We start from the raw sequence: 8,293 nt of genomic DNA on the forward strand, positions 1-8,293 counted from the left end.
TACTATCTTTCTGATTACAGACAGAATGAAGAGGGTAACAGGACTAAAAGGGAGTACACATGATTACTTTGAATACTGCAAGGCAGAATATCAGGTTTTGGGTTGTGATCACAACGAAGCGAGAGTGAACAGATTTACTGAAACCCTTAATTCTTTAGGTTCTGTGGAGGAGGACCCCAAAGGTGTCTGTGCCTGGGCCCCAAAAGTGCTTAAAATGGCCTCAGCTACTTCTTGATAAGCCTGTGCCTTCCCTACTTGGAGCACACATCTGCCGAAACCTCTGCTCTGAATGTCCAATTCTTCCTCTGTCCCCAGTGACCGCCCCATACCTTGCCTTAGCTGTTTCTCTTGGCAACCACAGTTTGTGCTATTTCTGCACATGTCTGTCCTCTGCCCCTTTCATCCGCAACAGACCCATGTGTTGCCTCTCTATCCTGTTCCCTCGTCAGCTGTGAGAACGTGTTCGTTCTCTGTCCAGGACCCACTTTGGGAGCCGCAAGGGGCATCCCCTCTAACCAGCTACACCATCTCCTCAAGACCCGACTGTCCCTTCTCTGCCCGTTTTTCTAATCGTTAGCAGTGTCAGGTGGTAGTCTGTGCCCATCTGAAGAACCCTAGCATATCCCGCTCTGTCCAGTTTTCTATTAATGAGCTCGACGTATACACTCTAATACGGTCTCTTGGTCTAAACTGTACAGAAACCCCTAGACTTGCGTGTAGTGGAAAAGGTCTCTTTAATGTGACAGGCTTCAGCTTACAACAAACGCTAACCTGACTCTTTGGCCGTACAGACTACTGACCATTAGCAATTAACCAAACAAATCATTAATTAAATAATGTCCTTGTTCCCTCCCCAAACTCCTGGCCTCCCAAATCCTCACACCCCTCCTCCCCACCTTTCTCCCCCATCTTCTCCTCGAGGCCATGCCGCTCCTTCTTCCTTACCTCTTCAGCCTTCTTGTACCCCCAGGCTAACCTGTCCATGCAAACAGCGCTAACCCACTCTTTTACCGAGCTAATAACCCTTTCTGCTTCCCCCAACCATCCTCCAGCAGACTCTGTGCGACTCTGTGGACTGGATATATGCTCCTCTCGACACCAATCTCCCCTTCGTACACTTGGCCGCACAGCCTGGCTGACCTGCCACATCAGCAACAACAATAACCATATAACACATCCCCTTTTTCCCCTACTGCCCAACCTGTTACAGCAAATGCCACCATCCCCCTGTAAATTACCACCCCTTTTTATCCCTAACCAACTGTAAATGGCCCCCCCAACCACACAATCCCCCCACTCCCCACTACCATAACTTGGGCAGGAGGGCTGGCAATACAACATCTCAGCCAACCGGTGCTTGTTCCCAAACCTTCCCTGCCCCCATATATACTCTAGGAGCCCTCTATCCCCAATGGCCCACTTGCTGCCGAGTGCAGTGCCCAAACCACTCCGGAGGGAAACGTGTCCGCATTCCCCATAGGGCCCTTGGGCTAAACTGCACAAACCCCCCAGACTCACGTGTAGTGGAAAAGGTTGCTTTAATGTGATAGGCCACAGCTTTTAGCAAACGCTAACCTGGCACTTTGGCCTTATAGACTACTGACCATTAACAATTAATCAAACAAATAATTAATTAAATAATTTCCTTGTTCCCTTCTCACATCCATACCCCCCATACCTCATGCCCGTCTTCCCCACCTTTTTCCGCCATCTTTTCCTTTAGGCCACGCTCCTCCTTCCATAACTCTTCACCCTTCTTGTACCCCCTGGGTTAGCCTGTCAGTGCAAACAGCGCTAAACCCCTTCTTTACTGTGCTAATAACTCTTTCTGCTTCCCCCAGCCATCTTCCAAAGGACCGTGCCCCCCACACCCAGAAAAACCCTCCCTGAGGTGTTCTTTCTGCCTCACTTCCCTGCATTTATTTGTACCTCTAAGCCTTCACCAACTCCTCCACCTCCATCCTCAAATCCAGCAGGTAGTACTCACTACCCATCCTAGACAGGTGCACCCCATCCTCCCAAAATACATGAAAAAACCTCATACTTAATGTCCTGGTGTGCAAGCGGCCACACCCCACAGGACTCGCAACATTTCCCAATCTCCTTGTTAATCTTTTTCCTTGTGCGCTCCACAGCACCTTCCTTATAAGCCTCTCTCCAGACCCTCCTCTGCATCAATTCTGTCCAATACATTGTACCACAGGCCATATCTCCTTCAACCAACTCAAATCCCTCTTCACCTTCTTTATCAAAGCCACCCCTGGCTCTCTGACCAAGTCATTCTCTCCCACGTGTATAAACAGTGCCGCTGGCACCTCATGCTGTTCCCTCAGCCCAGCCAACATGGGCAACCACTGATCCCACCTTAGACCCCAGACCCCAGACAATCTCAACAATACATCCACATAGCTGTACCTCAGCTGGGTACCGAACACCCTCTTTGCTGCCTGCCTCCCCGCACATTTCACTAGGTAGTGGCCACAGATCCAGATCTGGAGAACCTCTCTGCTCCCTCTGGCTGCATCTGTGAAAAGAGGAGAACAGGAGATCCCAGTGCTGAAAACCCCACATCCCCTAACTCCCCCCTAACCACTACCCCCCAAGATCGCTGACATATTTTGATGACTTTGCCACTCAAATCTCTTAATTCCTCACTCAGTCTATCCCAATTTCTTCTCCTCAGAAGCTGCACCTATCCTGAAAAAGTGAGTCCCAAATGCCCCAGCCTGCTCCCCTGATGCCATCAATCCCCTCCTCATCACCCCAGGACCTGCCCCGCTGTTATCCCCTCCACGCTCCCATGTACGAAAACCAACCTAGCACTTCCTGCGCATCTTCTTTGCCATGTCAAACCCGCCCTGACCGGCCACAGCTCCCGCCACTCTTCGTCCAAATGAACCCATAGACCTTTTCCCTTCTGATCCGTTTTTGATTTCTTGATCCTGATATCTAAAGAGTCCTCCATCAGTAACACATCCTCCCACTTAAAAGCACCGCCCCCCCCATACCAGCTCCAATACGCCCAACAAAACAACCAAGTGAAGCATGCCATAAACATGTCCCTCTCCTGCTGGGATCAACATATCCCACCCATTGTTTGACACAACCGCCCCAATAATTCTGCTGTTACCAACCTTCCAGCATACTACTCGCAATCTCGCCCCCACTGGGCTGGAAACCCCAAAACCACTTACCATGGAAGGCAATTGTTGCCAGCTTCCCTGCTATCGTCGCCTTAGACCACACCTTATCCATGAAATCTGGTAAGAAATTCACCACATCCTCCCTCTTTCTCTTCTCTGCATCACCTCTGCCTCTCCAACTCTGCGCTCCCCCTTTCCGGAAATCTAACCAAGCTCTCCTGTACGCCACCCTGGAACTTGCAGCCAGGGAACCCTCCAATAACTTTTGCGCTCTCACTCTCTTAGCTGCCATAGCTCCTCTGGGATGTGTTGTCCTTCCAGCCCTGCTTCTGGTGCCAGCCCTTGGAATCTCTCCCTCTAATATTCCATCTCAGGCACTGCAGCACAAACTCCCTCAAAAGCCTGGACACCCTGTGATCCTTGGCAGACTGTCTGTTCACCACGTTGGCCACTGCTGTGTTATCCACATTAAAGTTCACCATCTTGTTCTCCAGCTCCTTGCCCCACAATGCCAATATCACGACCAACGGAAAGAACTCCAAAAACACAATGATCCACCCTCCCTTTCTCCAATGCAGTGGCCATCACTCGGCACACCATCTCCCCGTCCACTACACCCCAAAACGTCCTGCTCTCAATGCATCAAAGAATATGTGTACCTCCCACGAGACTGTGTCCCCCAGCAGCCACATGGACACTCATTTAAACTCATTGCAACCAACCCTGCAGTCCTCCCTGAGGGCGCCTGACACCCTTATTCTGAGGTGCGGTTTACTTCACTCCCACCATGGACCACGCCATGTTGCTTCAAAATGTACGCACAGGGCCACTACTCTGCATGCAAAATTCAAATGCACCAACAATTTCTACATGTCTGAATGTGCCCATCTTGTGTGCCTCTTCCACTTTCTCCAACAGCTGAGCCAACTTGCTCACCTTATCCTCCGGCCACCGTGATGTCATTGCCAATGAGTCCAATGCTGTCCTCAGAAAAGTCAGGACCAATGCCGCCTCTTTTGTTTTGTCCTCTGCCAAAGGAACAACAGCTCTTCCATCACCCCCTGAAATACTCCCAGCATCTTCTGACACTCTTCCTCTCTTCCTGTCGACTGATAAATAAAAAAACATCCAGGTAGTGCGACACTCCCCCAGAACCTGTTCTGCAAGTAAAAAACCACTGAAGGAAAGAGCTGAACTGCTTAAACAGAGCACATGACACTGCACACCCCATGGGCAATGCCTTATCCACATAAAACTGATCCTCGAACTTCATCCCTAACTACCAAAAATCCTCCGGATGCACCGGCAGCACCCGCAAAGCTGACTTGATTTCGCACTTGGCCATAAACACTCCCTTTCTAGTTTCCCTTACCAGCTCCACCGCCTGATCCACACTAGCGTAAGATTCCCCACAGTCCTCCCCAGCATTTAAATCATTCACTGATATACCCTCTGGACACAACAAATGGCGGATCAGCCTAAACTCCTCCTTCACCTTCATAGGCACAACACCAACAGGGACACCACCCAATCCCCGGGCAACTCCACAAATGCTCCTACCACCCTCCCCTCATCAACTTCCTTTGCCAGCTTCTTTTTTACAATGGCAAACCTCTTGTTTTCTGACTTCAAGTTCTCTGCCCCCCTCCTCACCCTAGGCCCTTGATATCCCAACCTGAAACACTCCTGAGACTCTTCCTCCAAACATCTTTGCTGCTGCCCTATCCGGGTAGAATCTCAGTCATGCCTCAAACATTTCCAACTTAACTGGAGTATAGGCCTTTCCCCACAACCCCTCTCCCTGCACCCATACCCCTAGCCGTGTCTCCCGCTGCAAAACAGTGACAGGGTGCTGTCCCACACACCTGCTGCACTCGTGCTTAAATTTACACACCGCCCTGAAGCACATTTGCTTTTTAATTGAACAACATTATGTGGATGGCTGCCCTCCACCCGCTTCCCTGACTCCATCCAAGGTGGGGCAACCATGAAAGGGCCGGTAAGGCATGGGCAAACTGCTTGCTCAATGCAAAGGGGGCGCTGGCCGCATCTGAGCTATTCACTGTAACCACTGTAACCACAATCTATGTGGATCTCACCCCAAACCGCCGCATGATCTTCTCCCAACCTCTCCCTAAACTCTTCATCATACCTTAACCACATGAAACCACTGAAGCTCACAAACGCCTTCTTAATAACGTCTATATATCTGAACAATGCCACACTCCTCTCCAGGTATTTCTCACAATACACGCTGGGATAAATCAAAAAGGGCGACGTCCAATTGTCAATCCTTACTGGGAACTTGGGCCTCGCTGCCAGGTCCTTCTCCTCCTCCTTTGAGCCTTCCTTCGCCCTCACTTCCCAATGCAACAACCTAAAGACGTCCACAAATTCCCCTGCCCAAATGTTCTCTTTGGTGGCTGCCATCAAATGCGCCCCTAGCGGCTTTGTGATACCCATGTGTGGTAACATTTTCAGCTTTCCTTCTCCCTTACCGCCCCCTGCACTGCTTGCTCCGTCCACCACCTGGACCTCCTTGTCTGGCATCTTGTCCTTTTGCACCTCTGTCATGCTCATACTCCTCACCTCTGCTCTCACCAATACCCTGCTAGCTCCCCCGCCCTCATCCTTCCCCAAAGTCTGCTTCTCATCCTCTCTCCTTTACGACCCCCCACGTTGCCCCCAATATGACCAATGCAGCAAACCATCCCCTGCTTTGCTCACCTCTTAGTTGTGTGTCCACTCCATCCACTCACACAATCTTAACCACACCACTTTCATTCCCTCCTCTTTTCCTGACCAGGACTTCTGCTGCAGTGGCAAAAAACATTGGCAGATCTACTCTGCCTGAGCACGCTTAGGCCAGGTAGGTCCTCCTTGTGCGGGCAAGGGGCTCCACCCCTATACTTCTCTGTTGTCTTTTTTGGGCAGCTGCCGACCCCTTCCTGTGCCACTCTTTTTGGCAGAGGCATACTGTCCCCTGCCCTTCCCCCTGTTGTGTTAGGAGCCGTCCAGCACTCTCTACGCTGCTCAATCCAGTTCACCTGAGGACCTATCCGGGTCCCTCCCACACTTTCACCAACCACCGGGGAGGGTGTCCTCCCCCTTCACCCTTCCGCAGGAACTTTCCCCTCTTTGCCACCGCCTGCTCTGCCCCTCTTCCCTATCTCGGTCCTCCTCCCCCCTCCAAACCTCTTCCGCATACCCCCATACTTATCCAAAGATGCTCTGTGTTGCGGTCAACCCTCCCTTATCGACCCTTCCCCCCAGAAACCTTGAGCACTGCCTCCTCCAACTGTGTTTTGTTAGCTCTACTGATCAAACTCAGTGCATCCTGCAGAGCCTGCACATCCACTCTACCTCTCGCCATTGTGCACCTCACGCAACTTAAGCTGGCCTTACATGCCGTGCGACACTGGGACCTGACCCACTGGAATCCAACTGTGGCCCCCTTCTCCTTCTCCTTCCTTCTCACAGCCTATGTAAAGAATTTGAATCTGGACCTCTTTTGTATTTATTTTATTTATTTATTTCCTCCTTCCCTTGCCTGCTCTCACGGGGCCCAGAGTGTTCCCGAAGTACCCCACCAGCCCCCGCACATCAAGCCTGGCACCCTCCCCTGCACCAGGAGAAGGCTCACCTCCCTCCTGCTAATGGCAGGAAAACACAGCTGTGTGCCACTCCAGCCCACTTGTCTGAGGCTACAACACGCTGCCATGTGGCGCAGTTGCAGACTACTAACACGTCCCCCTGGATCCGCGGCTCAACCCCGCCTCCTGCTGGCCTCCCAGCCACACCGCACCCTCTTGGGCGGGAGACCTATCACCCTCGGTCCACTTTCAATCAGCAACAATGGACCCCTGGAGACTAGCTGGGTAAGGCCCACTCCCTATTCTCCTCCTCCTTTCATGCGGCGTGATCCTCGCCGACCCACCCAAGTCGGCCCAGCGGCTTGCTCGCTGCCTCAGAAAATACCAGCCCGACCCAATCACCCGACACCGTCCGGCAAGTGCCCACCAGCCCAGGCCCCACACCACAACTGCCAGGACAGAGAAGCTCAGGAGTATTTCGACCAACACGACACCTCACCCAACTGTTGCTTGAGCCCGAACCAATCCCTGCCCCATATATTCTCCAGGGGCCCTCTCTCTCCAACTACCTGCTCGCTGCCCAAGTGCAGTACCCAACCACCCCAGGGGGAAATGCATCTGCGCGCGCCCCGGGTCCCTCCTTATCGACCTTTCCAGGTGCTGTCCTCTATGCCCAGCTCACTCCTCAGAGACACTAGTGCACCCCTCTTTGGCTAGACAAGAGTTCAACATGCACGCTCAGGGTCTTCACTGCCCAATTCCCCCCTCAAGAGCTGAAGAACACCCCTCTCTGTCGGTATCTTTATCAGCTGCCCCAACTAGTGTTTCTCTACCTAGACGCCTCCTCTGCCAATACTGTACACTCACTGCACATTTGCCCTCATTGGCAGTCCTAAGGATCTCCTCTTCCCTCAGTTGCCTCTTCCACAGTCCCAGTTATTTCCCCTTCCTGCCAGTTCCTTCCTCTGGAAGCTGGCTCCTCCCCTCACAGCCCAGCTCCATTCTCAGAACCCCCCAAAGTTTTCCCTCTTTACCCAGGTAATCAGCTGCCTCACGTGGCACCATATCTACGCAGCTGCCTTTTTAGCAGTCCTAGTTTGCCTTCTCTCCGTCCAATATACTCTTCAGCAATCATGTACTACACTCATTAGCCCCGGTTTCCTCTTCACTGTCCACATATCTTGACCAGACATCAGCCACTGACTAAACCCGGACACCGTTCATTTTGCGACAATCCCCCGGGTATTGCACTCTAGAGACAGCCTTCCAATGTGTGTCAGCAGAGACACACGTACCAAGGAAATATTTAACATTGCAGATTTCTCTTTACCTTACTGTGTAAGTAGAGGCCTTTGAGGGTCTTGTTGCCCGAGAAGAGAGGAGAGTGGAGACGGGTAGAAAGAGGAGTTACTCGCTGCGATTCAAATGAATTGGCAATTAGCCTTTTATAAAAAGGAGTGACAGTTGGATGATCAATCCTGCAGCTACTAAAGGCTGCCCAGACCTACTTGGCATAGACGGGCATGGCCAGACCTGCTGTTCTGTTTTGTCCACAGC

This window comes from Ambystoma mexicanum, chromosome 12 (assembly GCF_040938575.1).
Source record: "Ambystoma mexicanum isolate Mex_15411 chromosome 12, UKY_AmexF1_1, whole genome shotgun sequence".
Lineage (NCBI taxonomy): Eukaryota > Metazoa > Chordata > Amphibia > Caudata > Ambystomatidae > Ambystoma > Ambystoma mexicanum.